Source organism: Balaenoptera musculus, chromosome 5, assembly GCF_009873245.2.
Source record: "Balaenoptera musculus isolate JJ_BM4_2016_0621 chromosome 5, mBalMus1.pri.v3, whole genome shotgun sequence".
Classification (NCBI taxonomy): domain Eukaryota; kingdom Metazoa; phylum Chordata; class Mammalia; order Artiodactyla; family Balaenopteridae; genus Balaenoptera; species Balaenoptera musculus.
In genome coordinates this window covers 59,462,313-59,483,822 of record NC_045789.1, presented here as the reverse complement: position 1 = coordinate 59,483,822, position 21,510 = coordinate 59,462,313, and the positions used below count along the sequence as shown (strand labels likewise).

Below are 21,510 nucleotides of genomic sequence, written 5' to 3'. Positions count from 1 at the left end.
CTCCGTGTGTTTGTATTTTTTACAGATATTTTCCTGTAATTGATATCTAGTCTCATAACGTTGTGGTCGGAAAAGATACTTGATACGATTTCAATTTTCTTAAATTTACCAAGGCTTGATTTGTGACCCAAGATATGATCTATCCTGGAGAATGTTCCATGAGCACTTGAGAAAAATGTGTATTCTGTTGTTTTTGGGTGGAATGTCCTATAAATATCAATTAAGTCCCTCTTGTTTAATGTATCATTTAAAGCTTGTGTTTCCTTATTTATTTTCATTTTGAATGATCTGTCCATTGGTGAAAGTGGGGTGTTAAAGTCCCCTACTATGATTGTGTTACTGTCGATTTCCCCTTTTATGGCTGTTAGTATTTGCCTTATGTATTGAGGTGCTCCTATGTTGGGTGCATAAATATTTACAATTGTTATACCTTCCTCTTGGATCGATCCCTTGATCATTATATAGTGTCCTTCTTTGTCTCTTGTAATAGTCTTTATTTTAAAGTCTATTTTGTCTGATATATGTATTGCTACTCCAGCTTTCTTTTGATTTACATTTGCATGGAATATCTTTTTCCATCCCCTCACTTTCAGTCTGTATGTGTCTCTAGGTCTGAAGTGGGTCTCTTGTAGACAGCATATATATGGGTCTTGTTTTTGTATCCATTCAGCCAGTCTGTGTCTTTCGGTGGGAGCACTTAATCCATTTACATTTAAGGTAATTATCGATATGTATTTTCCTATTCCCATTTTCTTAAATGTTTTGGGTCTGTTATTGTAGGTGTTTTTCTTCTGTTGTGTTTCTTGCCTAGAGAAGTTCCTTTAGCATTTGTTGTAAAGCTGGTTTGGTGGTGCTGAACTCTCTCAGCTTTTGCTTGTCTGTAAAGGTTTTAATTTCTCCATCACATCTGAATGAGATCCTTGCTGGGTAGAGTAACCTTGGTTGTAGGTTTTTCTCCTTCATCACTTTAAGTATATACTGCCCCTCCCTTCTGGCTTGCAGAGTTTCTGCTATAAGATCAGCTGTTAACCTTATGGGGATTCCCTTGTGTGTTATTTGTTGTTTTTCCCTTGCTGCTTTTAATATGTTTTCTTTATATTTAATTTTTGATAGTTTGAGTAATATGTGTCTTGGCATGTTTATCCTTGGATTTATCCTGTATGGGACTCTCTGTGCTTCCAGGACTTGATTAACTATTTCCTTTCCCATATTAGGGAAGTTTTCAACTACAACCTCTTCAAATATTTTCTCAGTCCCTTTCTTTTTCTCTTCTTCTTCTGGGACCCCTATGATTCAAATGTTGGTGCATTTAATGTTGTCCCAGAGGTCTCTAAAACTGTCCTCAATTCTTTTCAATCTTTTTTGTTTATTTTGCTGTGTGGTAGTTATTTCCACTATTTTATCTTCCAGGTCACTTATCCATTCTTTTGCCTCAGTTATTCTGCTATTGATTCCTTCTAGAGAATTTGTAATTTCATTTATTGTGTTGTTCATCATTGTTTGTTTGCTCTTTAGTTCTTCTAGGTCCTTGTCAAACGTTTCTTTTATTTTCTCCATTCTATTTCCAAGATTTTGGATCATCCTTACTATCATTATTCTGAATTCTTTTTCAGGTAGACTGCCTATTTCCTTTTCATTTGTTAGGTCTGGTGTGTTTTGACCCTGCTCCTTCACCTGCCGTGTGTTTTTTTGTCTTCTCATTTTGCTTATCTTACTGTGTTTGGGGTCTCCTTTTCACAGGCTGCAGGTTCATAGTTCCCGTTGTTTTTGGTATCTGTCACCAGTGGCTAAGGTTGGTTCAATGGGTTGTGTAGGCTTCCTGGTGGAGGGGACTAGTGCCTGTGTTCTGGTGGATGAGGTTGGATCTTGTCTTTCTGGTGGGCATGTCCACGTCTGGTGGTGTGTTTTGGGGTGTCTGTGGCCTTATTATGATTTTAGGCAGCCTCTCTGCTAATGGATGGGGCTGTGTTCCTGTCATGCTAGTTGTTTGGCATAGGGTGTCCAGCACTGTAGCTTGCTGGTCGTTGAGTGAAGCTGGGTCTTGATGTTGAGATGGAGATCTCTGAGAGATTTTCGCCGTTTGGTATTACGTGGAGCTGGGAGGTCTCTTGTGGACCAGTGTCCTGAAGTTGGCTCTCCCACCTCAGAGGCACAGCCCTGATGCCTCGCTGGAGCACCAAGAGCCTTTCATCCACACGGCTTAGAATAAAAGGGAGAAAAAATAGAAAGAAAGAAAGAAAGAGGATAAAATAAAATAAAATAAAGCTATTATAATAAAAAATAAGAAAAAAATTATTAAGAATAAATTTATTAAGATTTTTTTAATTTTAAAAAATAGATTTATTAATTTTTTATAATAAAAAATAGGAAAAAAATTATTAAGAAAAAAACGTAATTTTTTAAAATAAAATATATGAAAAAACTTATTAAAAATTTTTTTTTAATTTTTAAAAATAGAAAATAAGGAGAAAATGATTAAGAAAACATTTATTAGGGAAAAAAATTTTAAGTAAAAAATAAAATAAAATAAAACGGACGGACCTAACCCTAGGACTAACGGTGAAAGCAAAGCTATACAAACAAAATCTCACCCAGAAACATACACATATACACTCACAAAAAAAGGAAAAGGGGAAAAATTAATATATCCTGCTCCCAAAGTCCACCTCCTGAATTTGGGATGATTCGTTGTCTACTCAGATATTCAACAGGTGCAAGCACATCAAGTTGTTTGTGGAGCTTTAATCCGCTGCTTCTGGGGCTGCTGGGAGAAATTTCCCTTTCTCTTCTTTGTTCGTACAGCTCCCGGGGTTCAGCTTTGGATTTGGACCCGCCTCTGTGTGTAGGTCGCCTGAGGGCGTCTGTTCCCCACTCAGACAGAACGGGGTTAAAGGAGCAGCTGCTTCGGGGGCTCTGGCTCACTCAGGCCAGGGGGAGGGAGGGGTACGGAGGAGGCGGGGCGAGCCTGCGGCGGCAGAAGCCGGCGTGACGTTGCAGCAGCCTGAGGCGTGCCGCGCGTTCTCCCTGGGAAGTTGTCCCTGGATCACGGGAGCCTGGCCGTGGCGGGCTGCACTGCCTCCTGGGAGGGGCGGTGTGGAGAGTGACCTGTGCTCACACACAGGCTTCTTGGTGGCGGCAGCAGCAGCCTTAGCGTCTCATGTCCGTCTCTGGGGTCCGCGCTGATAACCGCAGCTCACGCCCGTCTCTGGAACTCGTTTAGGCGGTGCTGTGAATCCCCTCTCCTCGCGCACCGGGAAACAAAGAGGCAAGAAAAAGTCTCTTGCCTGTTCGGCAGCTGCAGACTTTTTCCCGGGCTCCATCCTGGCTAGCTGTGGTGCACTAACCCCTTCAGGCTGTGTTCATGCCGCCAACCCCAGTCCTCTCCCTGCGATCCGACGGAAGCCCAAGCCTCAGCTCCCAGCCCCCGCCCGCCCCGGCGGGTGAGCAGAGAAGCCTCTCGGGCTAGTGAGTGCTGCTCGGCGCCGAGCCTCTGTGCGGGAGTCTCTCCACTTTGCCCTCTGCACCCCTGTGGCTGCGCTCTCCTCCGTGGCTCTGAAGCTCCCCCCTCTGCCACCCACAGTCTCCGCCCGCGAAGGGGCTTCCTAGTGTGTGGAAACCTTTCCTCCTTCACACTTCCCTCCCACTGGTGCAGGTCCCGTCCCTATTCTTTTGTCTCTGTTATTTCTTTTTTCTTTTGCCCTACCCAAGTACGTGGGGATTTTCTTGCCTTTTGGGAGGTCTGAGGTCTTCTGCCAGCGTTCAGTGGGTGTTCTGTAGGAGCAGTTCCACGTGTAGATGTATTTCTACTGTATCTGTGGGAAGGAAGGTGATCTCTGCGTCTTACTCTTCCGCCATCTTACCGACTTCAGCCTGCCCTATTCTGTTTGTTTGAAGGGAGTCAGTAAGTCCAGTCCAGCCTCAAGGGGGATGGATTACATGTGAAGGTAGACACCTGCAGGCAGGAATCATTGAGGTCCATCTTCAGGCTGCCCACCAAAGAGATGAAAGCCTGAGATGTAGATTTGGTAGAAGTAGAAAAAAAAGATCTACACTGAAGAAAGTATTGATGAACTTTGGAATGATAGCCCTAAATTTTAACCATGGCTCTGTGTCTAACTCAAGATATGATCTTGAGAGAACTAACTTATCTTCTTTAGGCCATAGATTTCCCATTTGTGAAGTGAGGTGTTGAGCTCAATTATACCTACGGTTTCATTATTATTTGGTGTTATTTCCTTTTATCCTTTGTGTATGATTGAATTTTAGGAGCCAAGGGATCTGATTGGTATAAGGATCATCAGTGCTGCAGGTGACTTAAGTAGATTGAAAACTATGAAGAGGCTACTGGATTTGACAATTAGCCATTAGGGAATTTTTTGAGAGACTTTTCAGTGAGAGAAGGAGACAGATCTGGACTGTAAGTAATTAGAGGTTGAAGTGGCTGTGATGTAACAGAGCCAACATTTATGTGCTAAGATGAGAATTTTGGCAGTGAAATGAAAAAGACACCTCTTCGTATGTTTTTGAGTGTATGTACGTGTTTTTTTAAAGCATTAGAGACTTTTATATATTTCTGAGAAAGACAGAGACCAGGGATAAAAGGGAGCCTCAGCGTTATTCACCTTTGTAACTTAGGTGCTTTGTGCAGTGCCTGGAGCAAAGCAAATGCAGGGCAAGGGTCTGATGGATGGATGAAAGCAGCTTTTCCTTCTCCCATCATCAGAGGCAGAGCTATACGGCTAAGAGCAGGCACTAGATTGAAACTACTTGGACTGAAGCCTGGATCCCACACATTTTAGTTTGGTGACAAGTATTTGAGCAAGTTCCTTAAGGTTTTTGTGGCTCAGCTTTTCCATGTGTAAAATGGGTATAATTCCAGACTGAACAAGAAATAAATGAAGAAAAAACAAAGACAAACCAAAAACATATATACTGTTTATAATAGGGCATGAGACATGCTAAGAGCTTGATGTATGTTAACCTTTATTATTAACTAGTTTTATTTAGGAAAAAATATTTTCAGTCATTTTCTCTTTGAGCTAATCAACTCTAATTTCTCATCATCTGGAACCTTAATCATTGGTTTATTCTGTTACAATTTAGTGAAGCAGACATTTATTGACCTACTATTAGATGCCAAGCCTTGTGCTAGTTGATGTGAACATAAAAATGAATAAAATATGATCTTGTACTTTTGGGCCTTATTGTCCAGGAGGAGATACACCTATATGAACAAATGAGAGTAGTAAAGTATTCTTGACCTTGTGATAGAAATGTGAATAGACATTTTTGGGAATTTGTCAGGAAAACGTTTGCAGAATAAAAAATTGTGAATATTATAGAAGTAGGGTTTATTTTGTGATGGAAGAGATTAATGGATGTATTATCAATATTGACAATTAGCTCTGTTTACAGAGCTCATGCTTGAATCTTTACTTTTACAATAGTAAAAATCCTTACTTTTACAATATTGTAAAAACACTTTTACAATAGAGCCAGCAGACAAAATATTTTGCAAGGCTAAGTTTCAGTGTACAATAAGAAGGTTAGGACAACTTGTGCAAAATCCCTCTGAAATATTCAGTATGTAGTCTTGGTATTTAGGTACAACTGTCTTATATGAATAACTTTTAAATAAGGAAAAGAATGTGACTATCCTATCACTTTTTGTGAATGACAGTAAAAACAGTTAATTAGAGTCTTTTCTATGGGAGGCTTTGTTTTGCCTCCCTACCACGTGAGGTTCTAAAAGTTAAGGACATGTAACAAACAAACAAGTCTCACTGAGTGTTATGGTAAATAGCACTTTGGGATACTGAGATAATTTATGTACATCATTCGTTGAACACAGGGGTTTTATAGATTATTATTAGTTGCCAAATTCATAGAAACAAAGTGATATCATTGCCCTTAAGTGTTGATAATTTTTTGAGGGAGAACATGTGAAAACCATTTGCCTAGCAAGACGGAACAGTGAGAACACTTCAAATAACAAAATAAACAAAAACTGAGAAATGTCCTTATTGTGTTACTTTTATAATTTTTCTCACCCTAAACAGTATGTTAACATCATCAGCACCATTATAGATTTTATTAACATGAAAAGACCTGCATATCTCAAAGCTTTAGCACTAAGGAATTACCAGCTTTTTAGTATCTAAAGCATAAGTTTATTTCACTTGAGTGCTATTATACTTCATCTATTTATCCAAATGTAGTGTATTTCCTCCAAAGATAAATCCTTTCCCCCCACTTGATTTTGTTGCTGGTTAAATTAATATAACTTACTGTCCAACTCACATTAAATCACTATGGCCCAATTGCACAAAGTTACGTTTTTAATTTAAAATGATTAATTGCTCACCAGAGAACATGTGCACTTCATAACAATCAATTAAACTATTTTAGACTAATGTAACAAACTATTTTAGAACATGACGGAAAATGTAAAATAAATGTCTTCTCACTGTGCTCTAATTGAACGTTCTGAACAGAGTTTTCACAAGCTGGGGCATTTTCTTGTGCTTCTTTGTTTACTATTGACTTGTTCTATAGTAGTGTTTATTGCATGTCGCATGTCATAGGGTCCCTTGATTCTCTGTGTTAAAGATAATGGTATTTGAATCATGAAATTTTAAGCATGTTTTATCAGAACCTGAGGGAGGTGAAATAAGTTGGGATACTATTAACAAAACTACTATGTTACCTCAGACAAGAGAAAAAGAATACAGTCCATTCTGACTGAATTCAGGGCTCGTTTCTGAACGTGACAAAGATTTATAGTTTCTTTTCTGTCAGTCCTGCCTAGTCCCCATGGTACTAGATCTTTCTTGAAGTACATAAGAAACGGTTAGTGCTAACGGCAAGATATTTTCTATGAAGGTGTATTTTAAAGGTAGATTTGGGAAATGTTAGCAAAGCAACTCTGATATTTTGAAACCATGATGAATTATGACTACCAAGTATAGGTCTTGATTAATAGTCATAAAATAGATCTTACATTTTCTTTGTTTTGTCAAAATACCTGCTAAGATCTTGTGTTAACTGCTAGGACCACAGAGATTCCTCAGAAGCCTTGATAATATTTCAAGGCTTTAAACTTCAATTCAAGAATATTAAATCACGGGCAAGTCAAACTTCTAAATTCTATTACCTCAGTAGATTTATAGACTATGTGCATTTAGTATTGAAATCTATAGACATCATCTTATTCATTGTAAAGAGCAAATCTGTAGATCCTGTACTGATGAAAAAATAATGACAACCTTTAATTTCAAAAAGTACATGATGTTACACAAACATTTTAGTTGAGAATTTAGACTTTACTCTTAAAAGATAAAGTGGCTTCTCAGAAAAATATGGGTGTATTAGCAGCATCACAATCTGTCTTGGCCTAGGGACATTTTTTGGGCTGTGCTCAGTTTGGGTCATAAGACTTCTATTATTTATCTTTGTATTTATAAGTCAGATTTTCTGTTGTGCGATAGCTACTCTTCTATCGTCTGGCTAATTCCTTTCTAAATTAACTATTCGAAAACCTTTGTTACCATAATCAAGTATTCAACAAATATCCTTGTGTATCAGTAATTTATAAGGATAATTATTACTGCTGGGGAGCTTCTGTCCCACATCCTACTTCCCATTTTATTTATTTATTAAACAAAAGATTTGAATTCAGTCATGTGAAAACATTGATGAAATATACAGAAATAAATGAAAAGGTATTACACCAAATCTTAATCTTTGTGGTTTGAAAAAGCACTGTACTGTAATATGTCTGATACATAATTTTAAAAAATCTTTCTTTCATAGCTTTTCAATAATTTTTTGTTCAATACATCTAAACTAATTTCAACTATAGTTTTGGTCTCCATGCAAATAGTATAAAATCAAAAAAGTCAACTGCAATAGAAAAGTTAATAAAATTTCTCATTATTAGGTTAGAGTATTCATGGCCAGAATTTTTATCTGGCAGTATGGTCAAGCTTTGGTGTGGTGGTCATTTATGTTTTGTTATTATTAAGCTGTAGTAGTATTTTTTTTAAAAAATGGTGATAGTTTATTTAAAATAGCAATGATCCACATCAAAAATTGTAAAAAAGAGTTGAACCAAAAAAGCCTGCTTTCTTTTTTTTTTTTTTTTGTAAAAATATTAATGTTCCAAGAATCAGTGAATTCTCTGGACAAAACTGCTTAGTACAAAAATGTGTGGAATCAAGAATTTGAACTGTACCCTTTAGCTCCTTGTAAACAGATGTTACCCCCAATTGTATTTTACATTTTCTTCAGTTTCTCTAAGACATTTGTAAATGCATCCCAGTACTAAAGTGTGTATAGGGGAAGGATGCAGAGAGCTTAGGGAAGTGTACAGCAATATCTCCTCCTCACTTGGCTTAAGGGATTTAAAAGTCTGTGCATACACACTACTATATCTAAAATAGATAAACAACAAGGACCTACTGTATAGCACAGGGAACTATATTCAATGTCTTGTAGTAACCTATAATGGAAAAGACTCAAAAGAATAGATACATATGTGTGTGTGTGTGTGTCTAAAACTGAATCACTTTGCTGTACACCTGAAACTAACACAACATTGTAAATCAACTGTACTTCAGTTAAAAAAAAGAAAATTAAATTTATTTTGTGGTTTGGGGTTGGAGTTACTACTTTCTACCTTACTATTATAGTCCTTCTTTATCTTTATCATTTTAAAAAGCTTTAATTATTTTGGCAGAAAAATATATTACTAATAGAGTATTCATAAAAAAAAACTAGTTGATTTTTAATGTTCAATGCATTGCATTTCTCCTCTTAAAAAAAAAGGCTTGAAGAAGATGATTTTGAGAGATTTCCTTAGTTCTGACATGTCATAATTACCCAAATATGGACTTTGTACTTTTTACATATATTAAACTATTTTAGTTAATTTCTCCATAAAATGTCTTGAGTCACATGTTTCATTTTTATTTCCTTATACATTTTCTTGGAGAATAGAACATAAAATAATAATTACTTCATTTGGAATAAAATCTCCCAAGGCCAATAAAATGTTGATCTCTGTCAGAGTAATTTTTATAGTTATCTAGGATTAACTCTGTGCTAAAAGGATTAATGCTACATTTCTTTCCAGATAATTTTGTATATTCTGGTTAATTTTAGGATACATACGCTCACATTGAGATACATGTTTGCATAAAACCATCTGCATTGATAGCAGGGTGATTCTTTGCATTCGTGGCTGGACCACTGTAAGTCAACAAAGCAAAAGAGAAAGAAAAAAAAGAGGGAAACATAGGGGGTCATGTCTGAGAGGAGCTAATGAATGCTTTTGGTATAATGATACCTGAAATATATTTTATAATGTTCCTTAGAATTCAAAGAAACTTTTCCATTACAGTAACTGTTTTAATCCCTGGGAACACTGATGTTCTCCAGACTGCCCATCACATTTCTTTTTGTTTCTGCTATATATCTTCATTTCTGAATCTTTAAAAAAATTAAGGAATCCAGTGTGGGGCTATTTGACTCTTCTCTGTTTGAGATAAAGAGAATCATTGTAGCATCTGTGTCTTGGATTTGGATGATGAAGATGTTTTACAGTGGATGTTTACTGGCAGTATTCAGCAAATATCCCCTTATCTATTAATTTATAATAATACATCCGTTTCTATCTAAAATTTTTAAATGTGCCTGTGTGTGCACATGTATATATGTTTTATTTATAGTCATATGAAATAATAAAATAATTATTTCAGGTAATATTTCCACAGTGAAAAAAAAGAATGTATAGATACATTGTAAAACGAGCTCATTTTTTCTATAGCATTTGTCACATAGGAATTACTCAATGTATTTTTGTTGTTTGATTGGTTAACATTTGTTGCTGTACTTCAGCTGAACTAACAAAGTTTTTCCTTTTTTTCTTTTTAACATCTTTATTGGAGTATAATTGCTTTAGAATGGTGTGTTAGTTTCTGCTTTATAACAAAGTGAATCAGCTATAAATATACATATACCTCCATAGCTCCTTCCTCTTGCTTCTCCCTCACACCCTCCCTATCCCACCCCTCTAGGTGGTCACAAAGCACCCAGCTGATCTCCCTGTGCTATGGAGATGCTTCCCACGAGCTATCTATTTTAATTTGGTAGTGTATATATGTCCATGCCACTCTCTCGCTTCGTCCCAGCTAAACCTTCCCCCTCCCCATGTCCTCATATCCATTCTCTTTGTCTGCATCTTTATTCCTGTCCTGCCCCTAGGTTCTTCAGAACCATTTTTTTTTTTTTTAGATTCCATATATATGTGTTAGTATATGGTATTTGTTTTTCTTTTTCTGACTTACTTCACTCTGTATGACAGACTCTAGGTCCATCCACCTCACTACAAATAACTCAATTTCGTTTCTTTTCATGGCTGAGTAATATTCCATTGTATATATGTGCCATATCTTCTTTATCTATTCCTCTGTCGATGGACACTTAGGTTGCTTCCATGTCCTGGCTATTGTAAATAGTGCTGCAGTGAACATTGTGGTACATGACTCTTTTTGAATTATGGTTTTCTCAGGGTATATTCCCAGGAGTGGGATTGCTGGGTTGTATGGTAGTTCTGTTTTAGTTTTTTAAGGAACCTCCATACTGTTCTCCATAGTGGCTGTATCAGTTTACATTCCCATTAATCTCCAAAATTTACAAGCAGCTCATGCAGCTCAATATCAAAAAAACAAGCAACCCAATCCAAAAATGGGCAGAAAACCTAAATAGACATTTCTCCAAAGAAGATATACAGATTGCCAATAAACACATGAAAGGATGCTCAGTATCACTAATCATTAGAGAAATGCAAATCAAAACTACAATGAGGTATCACCTCACACCAGTCAGAATGGCCATCATCAAAAAATCTACAAACAATAAATGCTGGAAACGGTGTGGAGAAAAGGGAACCCTTTTTCCTTTTTTTTTTTTGATGTTAGTTATTAACAGATTAACTCTAGGCAAAATTGTCAAAGAGATGCCTCTTTGACATCTTGATTCCCAAACTTCTTTTGTGTTTTGACACCAGGCTCCCAATCAGATCCACATTTTTCTTTCTATTAGAAGAAAATTAACATTAATAAGCCACAAATCCCTCAGGATAAATCAACTACCCATGCTAGAAAACTTCCATATTTATAAAAGGACCTTATGAGAGGATATTTAAAATAAACTTAACACATAAGTTTATAAACTAAACACATGTGGAATACACACACATGCACAAATGCACACCCTGGTGGAAGAACGGATATTCAAAAATATTTGGTTATATTACCTACCTGTCTTCCTATTGAGTTCCTTGGTGAAAAATACATTAGGACCATAAGGCATTCCTCAATTCTGTAAAAATATAAAATGTAGGGTGTCATTCTTTCTGCTGACTGATAGGAGTGATTCTTAAAGGGAGCTAGTCTTTGGAAATTTTTAAAAAATATCTTTTATTTTAAGTAAATATTAAAAAGTTTAGGAAATTAGAGAAGATTTAAATCAGAAACTATTTTTTGAGCCCACCACTGGGGAAAACACCATGGTGCATAAGTCTTGATTAAGGTAATAAAGGAATTTTGAGGGGTAAAAATACAGTGTAAATTCACTGGAAACATGTACGTCAAAGGTGAAATCACCATATAGTGTTTACATGATTTTTTAAATATTTGAGATCCATATTAATATTGTTCCCAATGATATAATTTCTCCTTTTTTAAAGTTAGCATTGTTGTTACATTCCAAGGATGCATTATGATTTAATTTTAAATCATAATGAATTACTCTAGAATACATTAACTTATCCCCTGAACAGTTTATAATGGTCAATACTGATATTTTATATATAATTATAAAATTATACTATGCTTAACACACCTCTAGTAATATACTGGCTGTGATAATGAACATTTATTCCAAACAGCCAGAATCTGAAACAATATAATTGTCAGTGATCTAATTAATAAACAGTAGTAAGTTCAGTGATGAGATTTAATCAAAGAATTTCATGCACTTTTTCATCTGACTAAAATGACTTGGTGATCGCAAAGTTTTCTTTGTCTAATTACAAAGAATAGCAATAAAAAGGCAAAGAAGAGAAAAAAAGGTAGGATGATGCTTTGTAGATAGTGTATATAACGATGACACTGTGTAGACCTTGGCTTTCTCAACTTCCTCAGGTGTAGTGAGGGAGCTAGAGGAAGATGGGCTTTGGAGTTACCCAACTCCAACAGGTGAACAAGACCCACCAGAAACGTACATGTTCTTCATGTGGGCAAAACTGATGCAGTTTGTTAGAATAAAAAAAGCCACTCACGACAAGATTATGAAAAGCCACTAAATATAATTAATCTGTTGAGATGTTTATGTTAGGAATAATTGGAATTTTATATATTAATTAGGTTCCTTTATCAAGAGCATGGGGAAGTTTGTGAGTATATTTATCTGTGTTTTATTTTTTCTTCCAGTTTTATTGAGATATAATTGACATACAGCACTGTATAAGTTTAAGGTGTACAGCATAATGATTTGACTTATATATTATAAACATCATGAAAATATTGCCATAACAAATTTAGTGAACATCTATCTCCTTATACAGGTACAAAATTTAAAACAAAAGAAAAAAATTTTTCCTTGCAGAACTCTTGAGAGTTCTCTTGAGAACTCTTTGGATTTACTCTGTTAATAACTTTCATAGAAACCATACAACAGTGTTAATTATATTGATTGTACATTATATCGCTAGTATTTATTTATCTTATAACTGGAAGTTTGTACCTCTTGACCACCTTTGTCACTACACAAAGATACTACATTATTATTACCTATATTCCCCACTCTGTACATTTCATCCTTGTAACTCATTTATTTCATAACTAGAAAAACCAGTTATTAAAGTATACATTTTCATTAAAAGTAAAAAATAAGACTTATCATAAAGAAAAAAGAAAGAAGCCCTTTCAAAAGGCCACTATTTTAATTGACTAAATAATCTTATTGTTTCACAGAGAAAAATAATTATCTCCCTTGTATTTTAACAGTTTTAGGAAAAAGAAGTAAAGGATATAAGCTTTGTGTTTAAACCATGTTATGTTTCATGCATAGCATTAAAAAATTATTGCCATGGTAAATCTTCATAAAAGCAAGACTATGTTTCTTTGGAAATGCAAGTTCCTGAGATATTTCAGGGAATACCTTATTTTTCTGAAAGATAAATTAATGTCTCAAATGCAAGGGGAAATAATCTTTGGGGTGCTTTCAACTATATCTTATTCAGTAATCACAGACATGATAGAAAAAGCAAAACCAGAAAACATAGATATCTCTTGATTCTAAAAAAAAAAGATAAAAGAGATTTGTAATTATTCTAATTCACAAAAAATTTAACTCCAAACTTAACACAAATATAGTTACTGTTTTTTTAAAAAATATTTTTAACCTGAAGTTGTTTCCACAGTTTCCATGGTAGGCAGTTATCTGCTTTGGCTCTTTATCTGCCATCACTGTGAAATATATTAGAAGAATATTTAAATAAAATGGTAGTTAAAATTGATCCAGATATCATTGTATATAATAATCTGCCAGCTTTGTTGTTTCTGATGGATTTTCCATCACAGTTGATCTGTGTTCCCTTACTTTATTTCTAGCTAGAGCCAAGTAACAATGACACTATATATCTTTTTGTACAATTTGCCAATTTTGGTTATTTTAGAACCTAGGTGCTCCTGAATTGTCCTTGTGAATCACCATTCTACAGAGAAAGGACTGAACAAAGAAATGATTTATGTACTGAAACATCAATGTGATTTTGAAACTACATAACTCAAAGATATTTTTACCAAAGATGGGGAGAAGGGCTTTTTGTAGGGAATCAAAACAATGGTATCTTTAAATAAATAGGAGCCATTAAGCCATTTTAGATGTCTTAATTATTAAGAAAATCAAATTTCATGAGAAAACCTTCTCACAGGTATTTACCTTAAATAATAATCTTTATCAAAGTAATTTTGGATAGCCACTTTTGTACTGCTCTTTTTCAAGTTTCTTTCCTTATGCTTTTTATTTGCATAGTCTCTAGAATGGATTGCTTTTGTCCTAAATTCACTTAAATATAACTTGGAGATAATTGTATAACATATCCTCTTACCTAATGGTAAATAAAAAACAGTCACCCTACAGAATAATATCTTGTTCAAATCAGTGAGATGATTTCATTGACGTGTCCAGTTTTTGAACACTTTGGAAAGTACGAACACCCAGAGGATGCAGTGTAAACACCTCTAGGTGAGATGTGTATGCCGTTTGTGTGGTTAGATTTTCATACGTTTTCATATTTCTTAATGGGGCCATTCCTTTTCAAGAACAAAAAAACAACTTGGTTATTCTTCCCATTAACCAAGACTCTTTTGTTTTGTTTTGTTTTGGTTTTACCAGTTGTCTTAAGTCATTGTATTTGATTGGTTTAATTATCTTTTTACATCAGAAAACGTGTACTATTATTTGTGTGGACATCTTTAGGAGTCATTTGGTGTAATTTTTTTAAATGGCAAGTGTTTGACATTATTATAATTTGAGGTGCCACTTATTTTTACTATTATAAAATCACAAGATACACAGAAGTTACACTGAGAAATAGAAATTGACTATTTGAATGATAACTTTGGATTATATATTCATATACATTCTCTTGTTGTACTGGGTTACTAAAATCACAAAAATTGTGATTTGCAATATTTATTGGATAAAAATATGAATGGTATGATAAAAGATTATATGTCATCATTGTAGTTATATGTACATTTATATAAATTATATATTACATATATATGAATGAATAAATTCATATATTAATAACTATAAAAGTTCTGTTATAAAATTCTCTAATTATGGGAATCTGAACAGGACCTGACTTACATGTTCCTTCTCTAAATACATCCTTTATTATCCTGTATTTAAATACATTAGCCAAACCAGTTTAGTTATTCCTTTTCCGCTGAGGTACTACCTTTAAGTGGAAATTTCCACTTAAATTTCTTTTTTTCTTTTTTTGATATTTTCTTTCCCAAGCTTTTGCTTACTTATCCCCAGACCTAATTGGTGCTTTTTTAGTTTTTCCTAATGCTGTTCCACATCAGTTTCTATAGTGATAGGACCAGAAACAAGAAGAATGAAACATAAAGATGGTTTCATTCTGATTTCGTTTTACTTCCTGTTTGCCATTTTGCCTACCAGTTAAAACCCCAGAAGTTGAGGAAATGTTTTTAATGTGAAAATAAGCTTCTTTACCTTAAGCAGCAATGCCAATATCTCCATCATATACTTGTTGTATAGCTCCTGAGGAATTGATGTGATGATGATCATTATTTCTACTAAATTATATACATTTTACTATAAAGATTAAATATATTTTAGATATATTTTTCTTCCCCATGAAGAAAAATACTTTGACGTCTAAGCAGCTATCTTAAAAGTTAAGTTTTGTAAAGTGACCCATTTCATAATTTGGTAGCTACCTATAAATGCTAATCATCAAAGCATTAATATAAAATGTATTGATACATTGATATTTTTAATCTGTGTCTTGGTGTTATGCTATGCCTCACTATGGTAGCTGTTGATTTTAAAGCCATAAATATGTATTTAAATAAGCTCCCAGTCAGGATAAAGTTATAGCAGAAATATTGCATCATATGCTACAACCTTAGAAACTCTCCCTTGACAGTAATGGTCCCTGACTGCCTTTGGGTATTTTAGGCATGATACTCCATAATGGGCCATTAAGGAAGATGTTTAATTTGAGACCTATCCAGGTGCACCCTACTGAGATGAGATAATTTCAAAATGTGTATTTTCTCTCCTGCCTGGTTACTACTGATACACCAACTACAAGGAATGAAATATAGCAAAGTTATCTTTATGAATCACAAAAGACAATGTATTTCTTTCATAATCTCAAGAACAAGGTATTTAAAATATATAGATATCCTATGTCAGGAGGTTCTAAAGGAATTATTTTTAGACCTTGTCCGCTATACATTTAAAAATATTTCCACTATTTTACAGTAATCTCTTTCTTATTAATACTTGTTTAATTCTTATTAATACTTGTTTAATTTAATTTTGAAAAAGAGACTTGTTGAAGTTTTTAAAAAATGTGAATATCAAGGGTTTAAATTCAAATTGTTTATATGAAAGAGATGAATGGGACTGACTAGTCATGATAACTAAACTACAGTGAAACTCTCATATAAGCATCTAGCTCATAAAGAGATTTAGCTTCCCCTGCATTCCTCTTGGTTTTGGAAAGTCTTTAAAGAAATTGTAAGTAGATGTGTATTTTTTTCTTATCTGCCTGAAGGAATTGGAATAGAATGAATTTGACATTACTACCTCATTTCTTGTAGCTTTTATGTCCTAGGCTTTTTGTTTTGTTTTGTTTTGTTTTGTTTTGGGCTGCATTGGGTCTTTGTTGCTGCGCGCGGGCTTTCTCTAGTTGTGGTGAGCGGGGGCTGCTCTTCGTTGCGGTGTGCGGGCTTCTCATTGCGGTGGCTTCTCTTGTTGCGGAGCGCGGGCTTTAGTAGTTGCAGCACGCGGGCTCAGTAGTTGTGGCTTGCGGGCTCTAGAGCGCAGGCTCAGTAGTTGTGGCATACGGGCTTAGTTGCTCCGCGGCATGTGGGATCTTCCTGGACCAGGGCTCGAACCTGTGTCCCCTGCACTGGCAGGTGGGTTCTTAACCACTGTGCCACGAAGGAAGTCCCTATCCTAGGCTTTATTTTTAAGTCAGTTATTTAGTAACTGTCATTGCTTTCAGAGAAATAGTGTTAGGACTTTTTCCCCCAATTCAGCCCCCTAAACCCATGCTGTAGCTTGATATGATAATTTGACTTTTAAAGTTTATTGTTCCCAGCTATGGAAATAACTTTTTCACCAGTCTCAACTGTAGTGCTATCTGTAATGATATTTTCTACAATTTTGCTGGAGAAAACGTGGTTATGTTGGTTTTAAATCAAAGCCTGCAACTTCACTTGTAAATGAAGCTTATAGTAGATATAATATATTGTCATAGTTGTCAATTATGAAGTACCGAGGTGATTTCAGTTATAAAATTGTCAAAAAGGAAGCGACATAAGACAATACTAGTTTCTCCCAATCATACAGCCTCAGCAGATAATAAAAATCCAATAAATATTAGAAACATTTGAGGTCAGCTTTACTGATCATTTGTTAATTTGATTCTTGAATTTAAAATAAGTGTGATAAAGTCACAAATAATTTTAATACTTTGAAGATATATTTTCTTCTTCTCAGTAACATTCCAAGTAATCTCAGTTCCCTTTTTGGAAAAATTACTAACAGAATTAGTCATGCTGACTGGAATTAGATTGATACATTTTGAAGCTTTTTCAGAATTTCACTTGGGAGATATTTATTTTTTTCCTGATTGCTTTCAACTTTTTATATAATTTAAGAAGCACTTGCTTGGCTCTTAAGAACCTCCGAGATCATCATTTCTGGGCTACTCACCTAATAAAGTCTGTGGTCTTGTCCCTCACTCACCCAAAACAAGCATGAATAAAATGGATCACTGGCATCTATTCAGATATGCCAGAGATATATGATGCCAGCTAGTAGATTTTCAGAAGTGAAGATAATGAAGGCCTTCTGTTTATGGCATGAATGTCTCAATCTGAAGTTTGTTTGAATATTTCAGTGTATAACGATATCCTAGATCTTCATCTCACTTCATTCAACCTATAATCACTATCATAACTAACTTAAAGCTCCTTACATTTATATAAAGTATTGTTTTATCACAGGCTGCTCTGAGAAAAATACCATAGGCTGGATATCTAAATAAACAACAGAAATTTATTTTTCACAGTTCTGTAGACTGGAATTCCAAGACCAGGGTACCAGCATGGTTGAGTTTTAGAGACAGCCCACTTCCGGGGTTATAGACAGCTGTCCTCTTGCTGTGAGCTCACATGGTAGAAGGAGCTAGAAAACTCTCTGGGGTTTCTTTTCTAAGGTACTAATCTCATTCATGAGGATTCAGCTCTCCTGACCTAATCACTTCTCAAAGGCCTCACCTACAAATTCCATCACATTGGGATTTGTATTCAACATATGAATCCTTGGGGAGGGACAAGCACAATCCATGGGTCTAGACTGTTTAGGTGCAAATCTGGGCTCTTTATTTTCAGCCATGTGACCTCAGCAGGCTCTTTTAACTTCTTGTTCCTGTAGTTTCCTCATTGGCCAGTTAGGAATAATAATAGCCCCTTCCTTTGGAGTTGTTATAGGATTAACAATAATGTTTATATTTAAAATCAATTAAATTATGTAATATGTGGGAAGCTCTTACAACAGTGCCTGATAGTAAGGGCTCAATGAATGTTAGCTGTTGTTATGAAGAAGACTGTATTTTGCCTCGTGCTCTAGATTTTGGAATAGATTCACATGTTTCTGTTAGAAATGGAATTATTTACTTTGAAGTAGAAACCTGTTAAATCTGCATGTTTTAACTATAGCTTGCTTGCCTTTCCTAATTTTTACTTCCCTTGGAAACAGAAATCAATCCTTGATTATTATCGTAAATGATGTATTTTAAAGCAATTGTTAATTTTTTGAATATCCTTTTTAATAATGGCCATATTCATTCAAACTTATTTTTCACAACTAATATTGATGATAAAAATTTGAGATTTTATGAGTATTTTCATTTGTGAAGAGCAAAGTATCTATTTTACAAATCATATACATGGAAAGAGTGTGAGATTCAGTTTTTAGTTTTAAGTTATCTCATTTCAAACACAATTATTTCCCAAACTAGTTGCTTTAATGTAATTATTTATAGTTAGCTTAATTTCAGACTCATTGATTTTTATTTCCTATTGAACATATCAATGGAGGAAAATATTGTCTTATCCAAAGTCTGTTGGAAACAAACTCCAATCAGTTGCTTTGTGGGATCTCAGGGAGAAGGTTAACTCAAGGACACTGGGCAAGAAAATGATCCTCAGTAAAACATCAGTCTATTTTATGGTTAAATGATATGTTGCCCTAAAGCTAAAAATAGCATTGTTCATTAAATCCAAATTTGTTCCTAAACATTAATAGACACTTGTTAGATCATAACATTATCTGAAAGACAATTAGATGGGACTTTTACTCTAGAGAACTTCCTTATTAAAATTACCTTCTAGATTACTTGTTTTCTAACATAGCATCAAATTATGTTTGAAATATAATTATAAGGCAATATGTGTTTTACTTAGGCAATAAAAAATATTGTTTGTTAACATTTCAGACAATGTGTAGAGATTTAGCATTTCATTGCTTGAAAAGTGTGTTAAGTAATCTTAAAAAAATTTAATTGTATACAAATAGGTCTTTCTTTGCTCTGATTGCTTTGAAACTTGTGGAGAAGATAGTAGGAAAGGAATGAGTGAAAGTTCTAGTGGAAACATAGTTTTATTTCTGAACTATTCTCCCTACTTCTAATCTGATTTAATTTTTTCCTGTATCTTCTGTTTGCAGTGATTTTTATTTATTTCTGTAATTTGTGCTTTTAAAAATTAAAAAAAATAATATTATTTAAATCTTCAAAATTCATAGTTGGAAACTAAGCAAATTGAATTCAAATTCCTTTGTATAGCCCTCAGAACCTTTCCTGTTTTACCCAAATGCATTGTCTATATGATTTTCTCTTGTTCCTTACTTGCCCAGTAGACCTGACATACCAGATAACTTGCAGTTCTGTAATATGCTGTTTCTTAGTGAAATTTCATCTGTTCATATCCTAGCACAAGTATCATTCTCTTCTTGCAGGTCTTCCAGACTTTCCAAGCTATGTTATCTCCTTTATTTTTTTAACTCCCTTCTTTATCATATTTGGATTTAAATTTTATTATTTTTAATTTTTTGCATTATCTCTTCTCCTCCTCTTTTCTGTCCCATTATTGTCCTCCTGCTACTCCTTTTCCTCCTCTTCCTTCTTTAATGCAAGAATCATGCCATATATATCTGACACATCTCCTATGACCACAGTTTACATTGTTTGTATTCAGTGATGATCTCTTGGAACACAGTGATGAAAAAAACATATGTGGGTTGATCATATTTAATATTTCTTGAAAATATTAAACAAGATGATGGAGAATTTGTTTTCTACGAATCTCCAAAGGGATCTAGTGCTATTTAAAAAAGAATTCACTGCTCGAACATTCAGCTCCGTATTGTTATCAGACTCCGTAGTTAAATACTTTTTAATTGTTATTTAATATAAAGTTCTTTGACTCCATAAATATTGAAAGAAAGGAAAGATCCTTGAACCTAATTGCAGTGCTTCAGTTTTCAGAGTCAAAATATTGAGAAAGTACATGCCAAACATGCAAAAACAATCAAGCTCTAAAAAGACTTAAATGACAAAACATGTAAATACACGAAATGTAGATTAATAAAAATTTGTAAAGTTGATATGGAGTAAAATTTGTAGTTAGCAGAATTTGTAATAAGTGAACATTTAATAGGTGGGGAGATGTAAAACTATTATAAAGAAGATATTATAGTGTCTTTTCTAGGCTATTATGAGGGGAGGTAGGTATAATTATAACATGCAATTTAATTTGGGAAAAGATTGGAAGTTATGCATATGTGATTAAGAGTAGCTAACATAGAAGTAACAATTCCAAGATGAGTGACATTCAGATTCTAATCCTAATCTTTATTTAGAGGGTAGAAAGAAAGCTAATATAAAGTAAAAATAGCTTTCAAATATGATTTGAGAAGAAGGATACATGAAAAAATTAAATGGGAAAAAAGTTATGACATCAGAATTTAAGGTGCCAGTTTCCTCAAAGTAAAATCAGTGTCTTAAGTTTAGAAGAACTTTTGTTTCAGCAATAACGAAAAAAATTCAAATAGTTTCAGAGTATAATTGTGCTAGATATGAATAAAATTTAGTCTAAATGTAAAAAAAAAATAAGGAATTTTCCATGCAGTTTATGAGGAAACACTTTATTTACATAAAGCATTTGTAGACTATTTTTAGTCTACAAATGTGATTTAAAAAAAATATTTAGTGGAACATGAGTCAGATCACACAGTTACATAATTATAATCTTAAATGTTAATGATATAAATTAGGACACTTTTAATCAACCTCACTTTTTAATTTTGAATATTGTGAAGTGTAGTGAAGTTAGGTAGCTTTGTTGGAAGACATATAAACTTCACTTACCTAATCAAAGTTTGCATTAGAAATATATACCTTCCAAGTTTTAGATAGGGTAACAGGCAAAAACTGCCATATTGTGATAATCTATGGTAAAAGTTAGAAACACTGTCTTTCAATAATAATTTTTAAAGCCTTTTATGTGTTGATTTGTTACTGGAAATTAGTAGCCTAAGTAACAAAGTATATTTCAAACAAGTGAAGCATACTGAAAATCCTTTTTTTTTAAAATAAAATCTCACATT

The 21,510-nt window shown here is 34.2% G+C and overlaps 1 protein-coding gene across 9 annotated transcripts in view; it reads left to right on the top strand.

Moving 5' to 3' along the window:
- Nucleotides 1–21,510, top strand: part of ADGRL3 (adhesion G protein-coupled receptor L3) — an 851,742-nt gene that overhangs the window by 266,681 nt on the left and 563,551 nt on the right. The window contains exon 1 of one of the 9 annotated variants that reach the window (XM_036853245.1): nucleotides 18,756–18,766. The exons of the other annotated variants lie outside the window; for them this stretch is intronic. The gene's annotated coding sequence lies outside the window, so the exon portion shown is untranslated. Of the gene's footprint in view, nucleotides 1–18,755; nucleotides 18,767–21,510 lie in introns of those variants that run through there. 9 annotated transcript variants of the gene reach the window in all.